The sequence below is a fragment of the Pipistrellus hanaki genome (genome assembly GCF_964339955.1).
Source record: "Pipistrellus hanaki genome assembly, chromosome: 12".
Classification (NCBI taxonomy): domain Eukaryota; kingdom Metazoa; phylum Chordata; class Mammalia; order Chiroptera; family Vespertilionidae; genus Pipistrellus; species Pipistrellus hanaki.
The window spans coordinates 20,221,006-20,241,835 of record NC_140514.1 but is presented as its reverse complement, the minus strand read 5'-3'; the positions used below and the strand labels follow the sequence as shown (position 1 = coordinate 20,241,835).

The 20,830-nt window shown below is 41.8% G+C and overlaps 1 long non-coding RNA gene across 1 annotated transcript in view; it reads right to left on the bottom strand.

Moving 5' to 3' along the window:
* LOC311631432 overlaps window positions 1-20,830 on the bottom strand; it is a 43,782-nt gene that overhangs the window by 8,428 nt on the left and 14,524 nt on the right. Inside the window, exons 3-4 of the long non-coding RNA XR_014796584.1 lie at window positions 14,238-14,331; window positions 10,862-11,001 (exon numbers count right to left, since the gene is read on the bottom strand). This is a non-coding gene — a long non-coding RNA (uncharacterized lncRNA). The remainder of the gene's footprint in view (window positions 1-10,861; window positions 11,002-14,237; window positions 14,332-20,830) is intronic.

Below are 20,830 nucleotides of genomic sequence, written 5' to 3'. Positions count from 1 at the left end.
CAGGAGGCAGCCAATAGATGTTTCTCTGTCTTCGATGTTTCTATCTTTCTCTCCCTCTCCCTTCCTCTCTCTCTAAAATAAATAAAAACATATTTTTAAAAAGGGTCAAGCACACAGGTGCCATACTATATGCTATCTAACTCCAGAATGATTAAACAGTCCTATAGGACCAGGGAGGAGAAAAGGATCACTCGGGGGTGATCAGGCAAATTTTCATAGTTGATTAGAACTGAGCCTTAAAATATACATCCTCTCCTTAAATAGAATTCAGGTATCATTCTTACTAGTTTTCTACTGCTCTGTAAGAAATCCCTGCAAACTTGGCTCAAACACAACGTTCATTTATTAGCTCGTGGTTCTGTAGGCCAGAAGTCTGGGCAGGTTCAACTGGGCTCCACTTACAGTCTGACACGGTCAAAATTTAATGTTGGTCAGACTGGAGGCTCTCAGAAAGAGCCTGCTTCCAACTTAATTTGGGTTGTTTTTAGAATGTAGTGTCTTGTGGCTGAGGTCCCCATCTACAGTGGGGCCACTGTCTACTAGAGGCCACCCACATTCCTACTCATATGGCCATTCCCATCTTTAAAGTCAGAAATGGCACATCGAGTCTTCAAACTCAGATCTCTCTGACTTCTACTGTCCAGAGAAAAAGCTCTGCTTTTAATAGGCTCTTTGTATTTTAAGGCCAACTAACTTGGGACTGAATTACATCTGTAAAATCTCACAACGTTGCCTAGATTAGTTTTCATTGAATAACCAGAGGTCAGGAATCTTGGGGGCTATCTTTAGAATTCTTCCTGCCACGTGGTTATTCCATGAACCTATCTGAAGGTGTTTACCAATCATTTTATCAATTCAATAATCTATTGGTCCCTTATTAAGTGCATAGAACCAGTTATGGTCGTGCTAAGCGGAATCTTAGTTTTAGTTTGAAAGATTGTCCAGGTGCTTCAAAACTTGAAAGTCTAGTCCAGGCTTAAAAATAAAAGTCAAATATTTTCAATAAACAGTTAAGGGGACGGGTGTGTAGAGAGGTGAAGGAGGATATAGGGGGATAAATGGTGATGGAAGGAGACTTGCCCTGGTGTGGTTAACACACAATACAATATACAAATGATGTATTATAAAAAACCTGTATGGGTTTTTAAGAAATTAATTTCAGAGAGAGAAAAAGTGAGATGGAAAGAAACATTGATCGGTTGCCTCCAGCACACACTCCAACCAGGGATCAAATCCACAATCTGGGTATGCGCCCTGACTGGGAATTAAATCAGTGACCTTTCAGTACATACGACAATGCTCAACCAACTGAGCCATACCAGCCAAGGCAAAACCTGCTTGGTCTTTATTAACCAATGTCACTCCAATAAATTAAAGAAAAAGGAAAAAAATAATTAAATATAACATATTAAAATTGTATTTCAAAATGTTTCAATGAAGACACATAACAGCGTTACTTAGGGAGAATTCTAAGCTACAAAGGAAGCAGAAAGTTAACTCCCCATTTCTCATACCCTCAACCCATTCATAAAGAATCACCATTTTAATGAGTCAATGTTATCCATTTCTTTATCTATGATGATCTCTCTGTTCCTCACACATACTTTGGTTCTCTTTTGCTTCTGGAACTTTCATAGATGTAACATCTTCCCATCCCTTACACTTATCAACATTTCACCCACACTTTAAAACTTTGTTAAAATTCTTTCTCCTTCTGACCATACCTACATTTATTTTCTATGCAATCTTTTTGGCAATCAATGGTAGGTATCATTGGGCTACATCACTTCTATTTCAACCTCATAGACATATATATTTTGAACTTTTCCTTGACAGTGTGTTTTGCTATATTATCCCAAAGTATTTAGCCTAGCAAAGGCATTGAAAAATATTTGTAGATGTGATTAAATTTATCTGGTTCGGAAAAATCTGGCATTTCCCATGATTTACTGCTGTTAAATTCCTTAAATATCTTTAAAAATAATCAGGGTTTTAATAAACAAGAAATATACAATCACTGGTTGAGGCCTCATGTTTTCCATTTATGAATAGGCTTCTATCTGAAGCTTTCAAAGAAGTGTCAGTTATTGATATTACCAAGCAAAATACTATAAAGTGTGCTAGAGCTGAAAAACATCTTTTTTTCCTTTCCAAGTTTTATTGAGATACTAGAGGCCCACTGCATGACATTCTAGTCCCCTCAGCCCAGCTGCACATATTAGCAGTCCGGGAGCCCTCAGAGGATGTCCACCTGCTGACTTGGGCCCGATCCTTGACTTAGGGGAGTGGGCCTAAGCTGTCAGTCAGACATCCTTAGCGCTGTCATGGAGCCAGCTTGAGCCAGCTTGAGCCAGCTTCTAGTTGAGCTGTACTCTCCCTGTGGAAGCTTACTGACCACCAGCAGGCAGCTCCTGCATTGAGCATCTTCCCCCTGCTGGTCAGTGCATATCATAGCAACTGGTCATTCTGCTGTTAGAGTCAATCTGCAATTACCTTTTTATTATATAGGATAATTACATACACCATTCTGTAAACTTAAGGTGTGTAACTTAATTTGTGGTAAGCATTCTTATCAAAAACTTTCTAAAAGATTTTCTATGACTATCCATTTTCCTCCTCTCGGTTTCCATGATGAAAACAGCAGTTGCCTACCAAAATCTTCCTTGTCCATGACAATAGAGTTGAGCCTGGAAGCTGCTGCTCAGCCTGGAACTACACTTCCCAGCTGCCCCTGCAGTCATACAAGGCCATGTGATTTATTTTTGCCAAGGAGGGAGAATGTTGCTCTTAAAGTGTTTGCACCTTCTTTCCTCTTCCATTAAGTGGATGCAGTGAGATACATCAAGTCTGTAGAAGAGCAGAATCTTAGATGAAAGAGCTTGGGGCCATGGTTCTCCAGGTGGATGAGAGCTACTGCTAACTGGAATGTTCACCCTGCTTTATGAGTGATAAACTTCTGCTGGATCTTGACCATTGTATTTTAGGGTCCATTTGTTTCAGGAATATAGCCTTCCATAAGTAGTATGGATTCATTTTTATATATTTTTCAAGTATCCAATAGACATGTAGTGTACCTCCCATAGCATACACTTATATTGAAATCAAACAAAGGAGGTAAGAGCCAGGTGATCACTGAGAAAAAAGCCAATAGGGTGTGATTCTGAGGAAGAACTATTTTCATCTTTGTAGGAAGAAATAATCTTAAAAAGTTATTTATAGTAATTGAAAGCAGAACTTCTTCTTAGCAATAGCTCTGAGGCAATGTGGTTTGTGTTTTGATCGGTTTGTGGCTTATGGTCAAGGAGCCTTGCTGGATGGCCCATATCTGTTTCACCAGAAAAAGAAGAAAGAAACTAAATTCACTTCTACTTAAGGCCAGAACAATGTCCTCTAATGTCAGTCTCCTATAATATGAATTTCTCCCAAGTACATCTAGGCATTTTACATCTTTCAGAAAGAGTTTCCTAACCACCATCCTCTCTCCACCAAGGCAAGAATGGGGTGGGGATAGCCCTTCTTGAAGTATCCCTAGAACTCTGTAAGCCTCTATCATTGCTCTCACCACACTAATTCCCTCTGCAACCTAACCTCCCACTCTAGTTAACCAGCCCCTTGAGTGCAGGGACATTTTGTTATTCACCTTTGTGGTCCCTCTGCCTAGTACAGTGCCTGGCATACAGTTTCATAAACGATGGCTGAATGAATAAATGAATTTAAGGGCCTCATAGGATTATAGTTCTTTGCTTATTCCCATAGGAGACAACTTCATAAAAGTCACGACTGGACATCACTGCAAACCCTCTCTCAAATCTTTTTCCCCCCTTTTCTTATTTTTTGCTATCATGCCTTACTATTACTTTCTACTGGTTGAGTCTTCTACTGCTTTTGCTTAGATCAGCCAGACCTATGTGGTTTCTTAAGATATTTCTTTTTAAAAAAGTCTCTCTTAGTGATTAATTTTTAATACTCTCAATTCTTTTCTACATTGGACACATTGATGTCAAAAGTTAGGACCGAGGAGTAAAGAGAGACCTAACCCAGAAGTCAGGAAACCTTGAATCTTGCTATCTTTTAAGGATTTGGCAAAATGCTCCCCCAAAAGCCACTGTAAAAGTATTGTGAGTGAATTAGAAAAGAGTGAGCCTCAGAATCATTCTTAAGACAAAACACTTCCTAAAAATAATAAATTTTAAAACAAATAAAAGCAGAACTTGGTATGGTGCCTCTGAGAAGCAGAGTTTGGAAACCACAAGCCTAGATCGTTTCAAAGGCCCCCTTTACCTGTAAAAGCCTGTGGTTCTATGTAAATGTATTACTCTGCATTTTTTACATGTAAATGATGTGATCTTTGGTACCTTCAAATCTGTCTAATAAGGAATAGCACTGGGTATTGCTATATCTAATAAAATTATCTTTGTTGACATAGCATTTTACAGGGGCATTTATAGAGGCAGTGGGCTCGGTGGGTACCAGCATCTTGGACTTTGAAGTAAGACAAAACAGAATTCAAATTCTGTCACCTCTGCGAACTAGACGTGTGACTTGGACAAGCTACATAATCTCTCTAAGGCTCGGTTTCCTCACCTGTACCTGGGGATGAGAATGCTGGCCAGACTGGCTGTTGTATGGATGAAATGGGACACTGTACATAGAGCATTCAGCACAGTGCCTGGCATGTACTACAGTCCCTATAAAAATTAACTGCAGATAATTTCACTTTTATTGTTTCATTTAATCTTCACAGTACAAGTGTTCCTACTATTCTGGTTTTTTAAATTCTCACCCAAGGATATTTTTCCATTGATCTTTTAGAGACAGTACAAGAGAGAGGAAAAGACAGAAACACCGATATGAGAAAAACACATTGATTGTATGCTTCCTGCATGCACCCTGACCAGGGCCCGGGCTGGGGAGGAGCCTGCAACCAAGGTACATGCCCTTGACCAGAATCAAACCCAGAACCCTTTAGTCCACAGGCTGACCTTCTATCCACTGAGCCAAACAGGCTAGGGCCAAACCATTCTTATTTACAGAAAATGTTAAAACTCAAGGAAGTGAAAAGACTTGCCCAAATTCACCCAGTGAGGGTAGAACCAGTGTTCTACATTGTTGGACACCACCCCACTCAGAGTTTCAGTGAGAGAAGGAACTAAGAATAATAAATGCAGGGAGGGAAAATGAAATGGGATGATCCAGGTGGGAGCCCCAGGAGCAAAACCTGATGACCACACAGGGGTGACGACCACAAGGTAGGGATGGAGAGGAGGATTCCAGAGATAAATTTCACTAACTTACAATAGTGTATGAGACTGACTGAGACACTGTCTAAGCAACAGGGCAGAAGCCAGGATGTCACAGTGACCTCCCCCTCCTCTCCGCCCCCACACACACAAATCCCCAGTCCATGGCAGGGGTAGGGCTTCTCCTCTGCCCAGTTCAGGCTTCTGCACATAGCAGGTGCTCACTGAACATTCACCAAGTGGTCTGAGTAATAAGGCTTCTCTTTTAATCTCCCCACCTTCACCCACCATAATTTGAAGACTTTCCTTGCTCTTAAAATTCTGAGGAATAAAGGATACTGCTTCTTCCTTCCTCAAAACAAAAGGAAAACTCCTCCCTTACATCCAATTTTGTATAAAGTAATTGATTGATCCTGACCATTACTCCATTAACTGCACTTTGAACAGCAGCTCCCACCTCCTTTCCTCCCTCCTCCTCCTTCTCCGTACACTGAAGTCATGATGTCTAATTTAGTTCATCATCATCATTTCTACCCACAGCAAGCTGATGTCATCGCAAGCAAGCACAACCCTAGACTACTCTGAGACAGAGAGGCAGAGACCCAAGAAAGAAAATCAAGGCCCATATTCATGCCCTCCTCCCTCCCTGCCATTGTCCTATTGTACTATGGAGCCTGCTCTTCTACAAGAATATCTGTTGTTCAGAAGTACATTGCAGAGATACAGACTGAAATTCCTTATTTCTACAATATATTTAAATTTATTTATTTATGTATTTATTTATTGTAATCAATATATACTCCCTCTATATATTTATTGTACTCAATATGTATGAGATACATATACTAGTATACTTAAGAGAAAATGCAGGTGTTGGTCTTGTTTCCTCTAATTAATTTATGTATTTGAGTTGTTTTCATTTTAGAGAAAATTACAAAAACAAAAGACCAGAAAGGTTAAAATATCACAGAACGTTCTGTCCTCATTACTTGTGTGAAGTCCCCACTGCATCACAGGGACAGCATGTTAAATCAATAGAGACTTGAGCTGTTAATTTCCAAAAAGGAAGAGATGATTGAACTAAAATAGCCCGTGTCGAGTCTCTGCCCACTGGGAATGGAAGTCCCTTTAGTTTCAGGTCTTTCTACAATTAGGTATGTTCCAGGAAGATTATGAGCCACTTTACAAAATTTCCTGGTTTTATTTTTATTTTGGGGGGGTGGGGGTAGGGAGGGAGGAAAAACTTTGCTGACACAAAAGCTTTAGTTTTTTACAGCACTAATTTTACAATAAGGTGATAAGTATAATTGGCGTATATGTAGGTGTATTTAGGTGAAGTGTGATGAGCGTGGGGTGGGGTGGGGCTGGGGAGATGGGGTCACATCAAGGTCAGTAACAGGTAAGCTTCTTGCCTGTTTTTAATTTCATCTTCCTTCCCTGGGCTAGGCCTCTGCATTGAAAGTGGAGGAGAGGCGATGCCACTTTTATATTTTACTGATCTGGAGCCATCTTTTTTTTTTTTTATTATTTCTTTCCAAGCAGAGACTTGCATAGGCTCATGATCAAGGACTTTTGATCTGGTTTGCATGACTAAATATTTGAAGGGTCTAGTGAGGACCAGCATAATAAAATAAAGGCCAGCTTTTACTTGAAGACATTTCCTGATACCACTCCTTGATGAGTCTATTCCTGTGAACTATAATGGGTGTCATTAGCCTGATTACCTTTTACATATACAGACTGTGGAAATTCAGAGTAGATAGTAGACTTTTTTTTTTCAAATAAATATCAGCTGATTCTAATTTTTTAATAGTCATCCCCCCCCCCTCCTCTTTTTTCTTCTCATTCTTATTTATGACTTCTTCAAACTAAGAGTGTGTTGCAGCTGGCTCGGGATTCCTTTTTTTATCTTTATTTTTTAATCTAAAATAAATTCCTTTCATTCTTAGAATGACCATGAGCTCTAAGCTGCCACCCCTGCGCTATTCCCCAGGAGAAGCGAGCAGCAGTTCTCTATCGGCTTTCCCCTTGCGGTTGCAGTGGATATGAAGGGAAATACGTTTCTCCACCTGTCACTCCCCAAAGGAGCTCCCTCCTCTCAAAGAGTAGCTGGTCTCCACTGGCAAGGGGTGAGAAGCAGGCTGGATTTTGAGATCAGGTGTTCCCTGCCCTTTGGTCTGTGGATGGGCCAGCTCTAGTGCTAAGCCAATCTCACCAAAGCAGGTAAGAGAGTAGCAGCCACCCCCACCTACCACCATCCATTCCCTCAGTTATACATGGGGAACAGGCTGGGGGCCTAGAGGCACACTTAAGCCACACCTCTTCCCTCTTCTGGGTAGGCTGCCTTCACACTAGAGTGTTGATTCTCAGTCTTCCCTGCATCAGAATTCTCTGAAGAGCTTTTAAAACGCCCAGTCCTGGATCTACTTTAGAGCACTTGAAACCAAACCTCTGGAGGTAGAGACCAGGCAGGCATGTTTTCAAAGCTCCAGAGGGAGAGGTGAGAATGTGCTTCGTATTGACCAATGCCACCTTAGGGCACTTGGCAAGTCAGCCCCTTTGAGCCAGCCTTTAGTAATGGCCCTGCATACAGTCTTATCGAGACCACCCACATTCGCTTTCTATCTTTCTTGTCTTGCTCTCCATGGGTCCTGGGTGTTGCCTTGCTCCTGTTCACTTAGCATTTCCTCTCTAGACTTAATCTGGCTTTACCTCCATTCAACTCTGTCATCTCTCTGCCAAGATGGCCGAGGCCACGGTGACCCACGTAAGCTTCTCTCAGAACTGACCACAAACCTACAAGTCTATTTGGAGCTTCTCTTCCTGTACTCCCTTCCTCCAACATTTATTAAGCACCTAACAGGAGTGAGAAATGTCCAGCCCGCGGGCTGCATAAGGCCCACAAAATCATTTGGTCTAGGGGTGAGTTAATTAAATGTTTGAGCAAATTACAGCAGGCTAATTTTAAGTGGCTAATTTTGAATGGCCCTCAAATGGGTTATAAATATCCAAATGGCCCTTGGCAGAAAAAAGGTTCCCTACCCCTGAATGTGTCCATTTCAATGCCAAGTGCTTTGTATTATTACCGCATTCAATCCTTACAACAACTTATGAGGAAATATTATTTACAGTTCATGATTTAGAGATCCTGAGATAATAAAGACCTTGTGCATGTGTCTTACACAGTCTGGTTTTCAAACACAGGTCTGGCAGTCTCCAGAACCCATGGTCTCCACACTGCCACACTGCTCCTCAGAGGAAAAGACCTGGTTTCTGCCAGGAAGTGTTCACAGTCTAGTCAGGAAGACACACACAGGAAACAAGCATGAGGGCCAGAGGGAGACTCAGGCTTTGGGAACAGGTAAGAGGGGCACCCGCCCAGAGAAGAGTCCTAGAGAAGATGATACTTTGAATTGAACCCCAAAAGATGAGTAAACGTTATTCATATGAAGAACTCCATATATACTGATGTGGCATCCAGAGAAATCTAGGCTTCCTCAGGGACTTTAAGGAGTTCAATATGGCTGGAGGAGGATGTGGAAGAAGAAGCAAGAAGTGGACAGGTAGGCAGTGCAGGTCATGAGTCTTTAAGCTGGTGAGTTCTGCATTTTATCCTGGGGGAGTGAAGATTTTAAGTAGAAGAGAGATAAAAATCAAAGTTGCATTTAGGAGGAAGAGTTGCCAAAGGACATGCATGACTAGAGGCAAGGAGAACATTTAAGAGGTTATATAATGCAAATTCTGGTGAAATCTCAATGGTGACCAGGACTAAGATTTTGCCAGTGAAACAGAAGGGGACAAAATTAGGAGCTATTTAGAAGGAAAATATGATTGGATTTGATGAAAGACTAAATATGGTGAGAACAGGAAGAATCAAGAATGAATCCTTTCCTTGAAATAAAGAACATAGGAAGAAAAGCAGGTGGGGAAAGTTGTGTGTTTCTTTGATCATGTTATGTTAAGGGGTCCAGTATAAAGGCCTGGAGTCCTGGAAAGGTCTGGACTAGATTTAAAGTAGGAAATCACCAAGGAGGTCATTGACTCCAAAGACATAATAAGATACCCTGATAGAGTGGGCAGAATGAGGAGAGCTGCATCAGCAATGACCACTAAAAGGGAGCCCACCTTGCCTCCAGAACTTGAGTATTATTCTGACCCCTGGACTGCTTATTCAGCCCTGACACCCTTGCCTGCTTGCCAGTACTTTCCCTGAAAGAAAGCGTACTCTTCTTTATGCCCTCATCCACTTGCTGATACCTCCATGAATGTTCAGCTCTTCCAGAACCACATCTCTGCTGGATCCAATTCCTGCATGCTTGCTGCTGCCCAGAATCTCTCCCTACCTTACACCACCAACCAAACAGGACACTCCAGGACCGTCATTTGCCCAGGCTTTCTTTCCCCTTCGGGCACCGTATCTTGAATCGATCAAGCTCTGTTGTGGGCCAGCCTCTAGAATCAGGTTAGTTCCTTCTGGCCCAGATCCTATACCCTAAGTGGGCAGGACCCTCCTTGTTTACTCTTCTCCCCTTTTGGCCTAGGGTTGTGCCCTGATCCAACATGCCTCACTTCACAGCCCATGGAACAGCAACACAGGCCCCTGAAGATGCTAAAGCTGAGGCTGAAGCTGATGAAGGTGGAGGTAAAGGTTTCTTGGTCTATCTAGCTGCCTGGAGCAGGGGGAAAGGAAACACAACAGAGGCTAACAGAATGGAAACGTAGAACACCAGAATTTGCTCCCAAGAGAGACTGGCTATAGAATACCTGAAATTAGAAGTCTCAAAAAAAAACCAAAAAAACAAACAAACAAAAAAAAAAAAACGTGTTAGGGATCCCTGTTGCCTTGGCTGGCTCCGGGTGTGGTTCTTTCCAAGGGAGAATGATTTGGTGGAGTTTTTCCAGCCCTATAATTCTACTTGTGATGAGGTAGAATTAAAGCTGAAATGTGAGTTCATAAATTGCCTAGTTGGTGGGTAAGATTTTTAAATCTCCTCAAAAAAGTTACATACGAAATCATATTAAACTCTATATCCATCTGCCTACAATGATCTAATTTCCAAATTGAGCACAATTAATTTTTAATCCTAGGTCAGCTTTCCCACCGCCACCTGTCTCTCTTGTCACAACCTCCCCCATCAGATAGTGTGTGCTCAGAGAATTCGAGACCATTTTAAATATTAACTTGAGCCATACCTACCCAGAAAGATGAATCCACACACACGCCTTCTCTTCTTCCGCCTGTTATTACTAGTATAGTTGCTCATATATTTCTAAATGTAGTTCTGGTTAAAAATAAATGCTGTAAACTAAGAATGTGGGCTGTGTCTGCCTCCACAAAAATTCCTTTGTTCTCTGTGGAGAAGTGAGCAGAGATGCAGAAGTACAAAGCCAAGCCTGCCTTTAAGAAAAGGATACTACACCAGTTTTCAGCATCTGTGTATGTCTTTCTGTTAGAATCAGGGGTCATGGATTTGGAGGAGAGATCTGGGTGCTTCCAGGCTTTATAGCATAGACTTACTTCCACAACTGCTCAGTTGTAGATGGGCAGAAATTCCATTAAGAAAGGGTACGGGAATAGACAGGCATAGTGGGCTAAGGCCGGTTATCACCAGGAAGCTTACATGATGAGGCATCCTCCAAGAGCAGGCCGATCAGGGCTGAATCAGCGAAGTCAGGAAGCTGCTGTCAGCATCTGGAGAGGCCAGTGTACTCCAGGAGAGAAGCTCTTCAGATGGAGATCCTCTGCAGGGAGGCCTTTTGTCTGGGTGAATTGAACCATGAATATTTTTAATGAGCTTTTGTTCTCCTTGACATTGGAATTCTCATCTTCTATGACAGACCTACTCACCCCTGGGGACCAGAATATCAGCACAGATCCTTGAAGAAAGGACAAGGAAGAGGACAGTAACTCCTGGGGATATGATAGACCGTGCTCAGTGAAAGTAGAAGCCAAAGAGGATACCATTCTAAACAAACCCTAGATTGTTCACATTCCAGGATTATTTGCAATAGGCAACTCAAAGGTCCTGAACCTGAAGGGCAGCTAGCAACAACATAAAGCTAAAAAGGAAGAAACTGACCCTAGAGCCAGCCATCTGTGAACATTGCCCGCCAATAGTTTCTAGAAGCTACCACATTTGAGAACTGTCCCTGAGACCTTCTGAAGACTCCAATGTTAGCTGCTTAATAACTGATCTAAAATGTCTGACTGGTTTAAGCCTTTATTTTTACATGGCCCCTAGCAAGTGGCACGGAAGGTTAGCGGAAGTTAGACTCTTTAATGGAGACAAAAATTTCTGACTGAAGAATGACCCATTTGGGGAAGATAAAGCTGATGGTAGGAAATGGGCTGCACCCAGATGTTAGACTCTCTTTTCAGTGAGTCACGAGTTAGAGGGCATCCAGGGGCTGAAAACTTGGCCTCTACAAAAATAAATTAGATCACAAGTATAATACTTTTAACCACAAAGACTGCAAAGGAAAAAGTTTAAAGTAGTCAGCAGTGAAAAAACAAGGCAATTACTAACATCAGGGAAAACAAAAGGTAACTTTCTTTGCATGTGTATAATGATATAAGAACCAAATATTAACTGAATTAAAAATTATATCATTATGTAGGAAGGATTAGAGAGTTAAAACAAAGGGAGAGCTGAAAAGAGTGCTAAATCTTCACTTACCATAAAAGGATGATAATACATCTAAAATTGCTGAACCAAAAGCACATGTATATTACTGAATATATGGCAATGTACAATATAAATGCCAGAAGAAACAAGAAGACGAAGGGGAGTAGCAAGAAATGAGGAAGGAAACTGCTGAATTTCATTAGACTTTTAATGCTATTTGACTTTTTAAATTATGGGCATGTGTTCATTAAAACAATTTCTAAGTGATCTTTCTCCAGAAGGACAAGACAGAACAGAACATCTTAAGAGTGTGTTGAAAAGGCCAATTAACTTTAAGCTCCAAATGCACTATATAGCATAGGAAAGATTTAGGAAGCAAGAGGAAAGGCTAAGGCTACTTTAGTTGATTTAGGCACAATTTGATAACAGTTAAGTTTAATATCAAGCTTAATTTGTACCTAGGTCTTACATGATTTTAAACCTTGTTAATTCTTGTATAATATTTATAACAAAATTTAAACTTTTTTTTTTTTAAAGTAGTTTGGGAACAGAAATATACTGAGTGTATCATGCTCTATACACCATTTCTTTAATTGTCCTTACAGGAAGAATGGCTGACCAGTAGACGGACCTATGCATCCATAAACATCATTGTTATTTATCAAGTGCCAGCTACCTAAAGAGCAAGGTATTGACTAGGAGAAATTAATCATCCTCCATAAGATTTGAGACTATAGCCCTAACCAGTTTGGCTCAGTGGATAGAGTGTCGGCCTATGGACTCAAGGGTCCCAGGTTTGATTCTGGTCAAGGGCATGTACCTTGGTTGCAGGCACATACCCAGTAGGGAGTGTGCAAAAGGCAGCTGATCGATGTTTCTAACTCTCTATCCCTTTCCCTTCCTCTCTGTGAAAAATCAATAAAATATACTTTTAAAAAATATTTGAGACTATGATTGTCATAGATTTAATCCATTTCTTTCTTCCAAGCTCTCTTTCAGAAGTGCTAAAAATAAAAGAGTTTGCCCAAATTTTTCTTTGGTGACACTGTTTAAGTAAACATGTTGTCACACTGAATGGATGACTAATGTGGAATGAACTTTTATCCTTTATCAGAGGATTCCTTAATCTCAGCGCTGTTAACATTTGGGGTCAAATAATTCTTTTTTGTGGGGGTCTAAACTGTGCATACCTGTCCTCTACATACTAGATACCAATAGCATCCATCCTCACCAATTGTGACAACCAAAAAATGTCTGTATTAGCTCATCAAAGATTTAGGTTTAGTCTATATTATTAACTCTGCAGCAAAGAACATCCAAACAGTGATTAAAATTTATTATACCACTCTGCATCTGATAACTGAGACATGTTAAGTGAGAAGGTTCTCCCTAAAGTATAATTAGACTATGTAAATTACTTACGTATTTTTAAATCTGGAATAAAATTGAAAATGAAAAGAATCCCATCATGACATCCTAAGACACTGGTTAAATCTTTCTCCAGGCAGGGGAATCTTGCTCCCAAAAGCTTTATAATCTCTGCCTCAAATGAGCTTGCTTCAGCTTTCAAGAAACCTGGGGGAGAGCCCATAGGGGTTTGAGCAGGCAATGGCACTCCAGTGAGGACTCCTGGCCAAAGTGAGTACGACTGGGTCTGGGACATAAATAGCTGCTTCATCATCAAAGCCTCCTGCCCAAGAGAAGGCTTTCATGAGGACTCGGGCTCATTGTGTGAAAATTCAGATGACTGAACTATAATTAGCTCGATTAGTCAACATTTTAATTCATAGGATTCTGGCTTTGATGTGTTCCTTTCTCACAGAATCAAAGCTAATAATTCTGGAAACATAATTGGGAGCTGAGTGCCAGCTTGAAGCTCGGGGAGCTCCCTCACCTCTTTGGCAAGCTCTGCTTCCAAGACGGCCGCTTCCTGGCCATGAATGAACCTGGTCCAGGCCCCTCCACCTTGCCCTTTAGCTCCTTGCTTCACAGGATATTTCCTGAGCACCTTTTCTCTGCGAGTCACGATCTCCCGCATTAGGTTCTAAATTTAGTGGTTGACATTAAATTATGATGTCAGTATCTCCAAAGCCTGAGCCCATACATTATAGGTGCTCAATAAACCCTTTTTTTTTTTTCCCCTCTTTTTTTTTTTTTTTGGATGTTGCTAAACAAACAATGGAGCAGATCAATGGTTGGTTCTTTATCCAAGAACTATCCTTCCTGTTTCAGGAATAAAAACCTAATTTAAACAACCAGTTGTTGTGATTGTCTTCTTGATCAAACATAAGCACATGAGATAATTCTGGCCAATGAAAGTCAACTGGGAGGAGTCTCAGAAAGATTTTCTTGCTTAAAAAGGCATACATACCAAAAGACAGTCCTCTTCAGCTATTGGATGTGGTTGTGTTCCCATGGGACACCTAGGACTGTGCACATTGTCTTGAAATCAGGAGGAAGACTCTCTGAAGACAAAAAAGACAGGCTAAGGATGCATCAGAGAGACAGAAGAGGGTGCGGCCTTTGTGACATTGTTAAGCTGTGGATCAGCCATCCCTGAAGCGACTTCTAGATTTCTTAAGTAGATGATACATCTTCCTTATTGTTAACCTATTCTCAGTTGCATTTCCTGTGGCTTATAGCTGAAAACATCTTAATTGATCTAAGTGATTCACCAGATTTTTAATTTTTTTTATTTAATTTTTTTTTTTTTTTGAACAGGAAGGGATTTACATGAAAGGCTAGCCTACTGGGAACGTTATTATAACCACTACTACTTACTGAGAATGGACCACACACATGCTCCAGTACCGTATGAATACTGACTCTAAACCTCACAAAAACTCCAGGAGATGATGTTTATTATCTGCGTTTTATAAATAAGGAAACGGAGGCTTTGAGAACATAACTACACTTATGCAAATCACCCGGTCACTATACACGACAACTCAGATTCATACCCAGATATGGTCTGACTCTGTTTTTCTCTACCTTCCATCTCTCATTAGCTTTCTAAAGACACATTGGAAGAGATGAGGATGAACACACAGAGGAAGGCAACATGGTTCTTTCTATCTTATAACTTATTTCTGTGTTATAAGATAGAAGGAAGCCAAAACTGGTTTGGCTCAGTGGATAGAGCACTGGCCTGTGGATTGAAAGGTCCCAGGTTCGATTCTGGTCAAGGGCATGTAACTTGGTTGCGGGCACATCCCTAGTAGGGGGTATGCAAGAGGCAGCTCATCAATGATTCTCTCTCATCGATGTTTCTAACTCTCTATCCCTCTCTGTAAAAAATCAATAAAACATCTTTTTTAAAAAAAGATAGAAGGAAGAAAGGAACGGACATCACGTCTCCGAAACTGCCTAAATGGGTAATGAAATCACTGTCTTTAAAACATCCCTTACCATGCATATAAGCCTAACCAGGAAGGTAAGGGCATGAGATGACGGGGTAAGAACACATATGTAATACCTTAATCAATAAAGAAAAAAACCCTAAAATGCCACCTATGTCATATAGCAAGATTTCTTTGAGCTTTTTACTTAATCCCAGTTATTTATTTATCTATTTTCATGTCAATAAAATATTGTTTTAATTATAGTAAAACAAAAACAAAACCATCCCTTACCAGACACCCTGGATACAGATTCCAAACAAGAAGAGGTGGGAAACACTTTGACATTTTGATATTGGGATAAATTAGTCCTGCAAACCTGGTCATGGCACTTATAATTTGTAAAGACCATTACTGGCTTCTTTGAAAGTGCTACAGACTGCCGAAACCGGTTTGGCTCAGTGGTAGAGCGTCGGTCTGCGGACTGAAAGGTCCCAGGTTCGATTCCGGTCAAGGGTATGTACATTGGTTGCGGGCACATTCCTGGTAGGGGGTGTGCAAGAGGCAGCTGGTCAATGTTTCTCTCTCATTGACGTTTCTAGCTCTCTATCTCTCTCCCTTCCTCTCTGTAAAAAAATCAATAAAATATATATTTTAAAAAAAAAAGTGCTACAGACTGAGTTTTATTTTCTGGGGATCCTGCAGGACATGAGTGGGGAAGGGCGGGAGTTTCTTCTACAAAAAGCCCTAATGGACCACTGTGTCTCCTTATATGACCTTGACTGAGAAAATTAATAAACCCCATATCCTCCCCCCTTCCATTGTCTTCCCTTATAAAACAGGAATAATAAAGGCTAGTTGACCATAAAAATCCAGAGATGAATGTCAGCATCTGACTGCTGTGAGCTCTCAGGCCTGCACGAGACAGACTAGAGATCATCCCTATACCACTGCAGTTTCTCCTTGGCTACCCCAACCTTCACCAACTCCCATGAGCCTCATGAATCTAATGGTCATCAAAGTCGGAAATGTCTTCACATTTCCTGGGCCACTGTAAAAAACTGATAAATGAGCTAATCTCTGCACACCATACACCCCAAGAGCTGGCTTGCTGGCATGGCATGCTGACAAACCTGGAGAGGAAGGAAGAGATCCAGGCTTCCTGGATCTAGGAGATCCATGGAAGCTGAGGCAAGAAGATACATCAGCATGAAGAGTGTGGTCTTACTGGGCCAAATGCAGCTAAGAAACCAAGAATGTGGCCATTAGATGAAGCAATGTGGAGCTTACTGGACCATTAGAAGAGCCTTTGGGGCTGAAACGCTAATGGACTGTGTTGAGGAATGAACAGGAGGGAAAAAGAAGTGTCTACAGACATCTCTGGAGAAATATTGCTTTGAATGAGATCAGAGAAATGGAAGAGGATGTGCAATAAAAAAAGTTTAACATGAGGGATATTAGGGCATCTTTATAGGCTAATGAGAATATCCTTTCAAGAGGGAGAAACTGAGGACAGAGAAGTGATATTTACAGAAGGGAACTCTCTAGGAAGGTAAGAAGTGGGGTACTTTATTCTCTCAGTCTGAGATCTTTCTGGTAACGTATTTCCTCTAGTCTTCTGATGGACATATGTTCCATGAGCCCTCACGTGGTAGTCTAATCCAGCACAGAGTCAAGAGGTATTAGAAAGATTCCACGTTAAGAGCTTCTCTGAGTGTTACATACTGGTTCTAGGATCCAAGCTGTGGCAATCGGCTTCCAGTTTCCAAGTGAACTATCCTCAAGGTCTGGGGCACATTTTTCAAAGGTCAAAAAATTAATGTCTGAGCTCCCTTAATAATACAACTCTTAAAAAATATATATTTTTATTGATTTCAGAGAGAAAAGGAGAGCAAGATAGAAACATCAATGATGAGAGCATCATTGATTGGCTGCCTCCTGCACATCCCCCACTGAGGATCAAGCCTGCAACCTGGGCATGTGCTCTTGACAGGAATCAAACCAGGAACGTTTTAGTACGCAGGCTGACACTTACTGACTGAGCCAAACTAGCTAGGGCAGTGGTTGGCAAACCGCGGCTCACAAGCCACATGCGGCTCTTTGGCCCCTTGAGTGTGACTCTCCCACAAAATACCACATGCACATACATTGTAACTGAGACTTCATGGCCCATACGCAGAAGTCAGTTTTTGGCCTCGGCAAGTCTATTTTGAAAAAAGTGGTTCTAATGCAGAACCACACTCAATGGGCCAAAGAGCCGCATGTGGCTCACAAGCCTCAGTTTGCTGACTGAGCTAGGGCAATAATATAACTCTTAATATGGGCCAGACATTGCACTTATTGTCCCACTTCCTGTTATTATCCCACCTTATAGATGGGGACCCAGAGGCACGGAAATGTTAAATGGCCTGCCAGAGGTCACATATATGGCAAGTGGAGGAACCGGGACTTGAACCCAATCAGTGTGGCTCTGGAAGCTCATCTCTTTAATCTCCCCCATATTCTGTTTCCTCTATTTGGCTCTTCTTCCAGAAGGCCTCGGTTCCTTTAAACCTATAAAACTACTTGTGGCTTGTCTTGACTCAGGAGACCACCCCCTACCCCACCTTACCTCCCCCCCCCCCCCCCCACACACACACACACTGCCTATCCTGAAGCCCTTCTAATGAGAAGTCATCTCAATTCACCTGCGACTGGCCCTGTACCCATGAGGAATGCTCCTCGGGCAGGGAGGGTGGCCTCTGAGCTGCTGCTTTCCTATTTATATCAGGTCAGAGCCCGGCAGGAAACAGATGGCACACTCAAATTGAGTAATTGGAGGAGAGTGGAATAGAGGGACTATTTACAAAGGTGTGGGCAGGATGCAGGGAAACCACAGAAGTAGTGCAATAAGTAACAGCTACTTGACCACCCCTGGGCTTGAAGGGGCAGGGAAGGTGTGAACACCAGGACCCAGAGAGTGGGCCCTGTGTGGTTCACCACCTGACAAGAGCTGTGACCATGAGTCAAGAGATGCATCCAGACCGGAGGTGCCCTCTTCTCACCCCCTCCTTCTCCCAGGTCTCCCTCATACTTTTCTTCCCTCTGATCTCCTGCCCAGGGCTTCCACTGGCTAAACCCAACCGAAAACCAAAGGGCAAGGGAGCCTGTTGATACAGTTTGCATGTAGTGGATAGAAAAGGGTGGGGCGTAGATCTAGAAGGGCAAATAGAAGTATCTAGCATACTAACCAGCTTACTATTTAGGGTGGAGAATGGGGCTCTGGAGCCAGGCTGGCTGAGTTCAAGTGACAACTGCCTCTTATTTACCACATGACTCTGGGCAAGTCATTTTACCTCTCTCTGCATCAGTTTCCTCATCTGTAAAGCGGGTTACCTAACAAGAGCTGTGATCATAACAGCAACCAAGTGATCATAACACCAACCATAACACCAAGTAAGTATTAGTCCTTGATTTTTCTCATTTAGATAGCACACTTAGCATATAGTAGGCACTCAATAAATACTGGTTCCTTTCCTTTCTCACCTTCTTCAGGTGAATGTATAGGGACAAAGTCTTCAAATTTATATGCAGCTCTATTATATGCACTCAGTATATATTGCTTGATTGATGATTGAAGGGACCTTTCTTTCCTTGAGGTCTCAGAATATCCTGTAAAGGACCCATCAAGTCACTCCTAAGAGCCTGCAGCAGTTAAACTGTGGCTTTAAAGGTTCTTGATATTGTTGACATGGTTCTAGCTCACTTTGTGGGTAGCTGCAAGGTTACTAGAGTGTTTGCCTTATAATTTATTAAACTGTACATTTGTTTCATGCTGTTGTCTGCATTTGCTTAATACCTAACAGTTTTAAATGTTTTAAAGAATATTTTCTAAATTTCACATAACCATAAAAAAAATAAAACTATTTTATTGCTTTCCCTCCATTTGGTCTTTCCTGTGACTAGATGGATCTAAATTATCAACAGGTTCTTGACAAAAGGCATTTGAAAAGGTGATTTTACTTGTGATAAGTGGATCTTATTTCTTCCTATTCGTATATTTCTTCTGAGGCTGGGCCTACTGCTTGTACAGAACGTACACCTGAAGGCAGCGATATATACACTGAATGCTCCCTACTCTGGCTCTATCTTTGAAGAACTTGATGGTTCTTGTTGACTGGCTCCAAATCCCTGCCCTTTGATGCACCCTGAACAAGAGGCTTCCTCTATCAGCCTCTTAAAAGCTTAGCGTGTGGGGCTCCTGTTCTCTCTACCAAGCACCTCTGCCATGTTGCCAGGCCTTGTCCCCAATCCACTCCTAAATACATGCCAAAGTGGAGGAATGCTTTTCCAAGCCATTTACCTGGCATCCTCCCTTTCTATTATAGCATCTCTTTCAAACCTTCTTTCATTGCGTGCTTCCCAAAGGAATTAAAACTCCCCATGAAAACTCTATTGGACTCCAAGTTCCGCAGTGGTGTAGAACTGTATCTTTCCATGTGTGTTTTTTTTTTTTTTTTGTTTGTTTGTTTTGTTTTGTTCTTAATATATTTTATTGATTTTTTTTTACAGAGAGGAAGGGAGAGAAATAGAGAGCTAGCTAGAAACATCGATGAGAGAGAGACATCGACCAACTGCCTCTTGCACACCCCCTACTGGGGATGTGCCCACAACCAAGGCACATGCCCTTGACCGGAATCGAACCTAGGACCTTTCAATCCACAGGCCAACGCTGTATCCACTGAGCCAAACCGGTTTTGGCAATCTTTCCATGTTTTTATAACCGATATTGCCTGAGTCATTGACACAGATTAGGAGCTCAAGAGAATGTTGTTGAAACTAACTGAATTGAATTTTCTATCCCTTCCTGCCTGCATGAAAACTGTCTGTTTCTCCAGACCAGCGTGATCACTTCAGTGGGCTGCACACTGCTTGAGGGAGAGGGACTTGGCCTTCTCTGGGAGTTGGTTTTTAACTGGCAGCTGTGGCAGGAGAGTGTAAAAGGATGACATGGGAGGTAGACAGGGAGGAACCAGCACTTAAGAAACTTGGAGTCTCGTTTATTTTTGAACATTATTCACAGATGACTTTCTATCTTTCTTCTCCTTAGCATAGATGCTTCTACCCTCATCTTGTAAACGAGCGCATAGCTGAGGAATTGTATTTGTTTATCTTGCTTCTTGAACAGTCACAGATACACTCCCAGCCCCTTTCACCCCCCCCCCCCCCCCCCCGCCCCGCCTGCCAAAGCTGGCCCCGTGCCTTTGATGTTTTTTTTCACTTCTGCAAAAATGACACAGGGCCTGGAGATGAGAGAGTTCCAGCTAGGACAGTCAGCTCCTCTGTGCCTCACCTTTCCTCATCAGTAGCCGGGAGTGGGAGTAATAAAAAAGGAGTAAGAAAGAAGTGGAGCTTGCTGTTGGGACGAAAAGTTCCAGCCTGTGAAACGTGTGATTTATGGCGATGAGACATTCAGATCCAATTCCTGGGCGAGGGCATCTGAGGCAGGGGCCTCAATGTGTCCCTACCATAAATCAGGACACTGATTGACCAAATCAGCTGTTTTCCTTATTCCTCCAAGTTCCAAAGGGCAAAGGCTTTCCTGCTGAGTAGTTATTTTAGAAGAGGGAAGGGGAAGTAAAAAGCC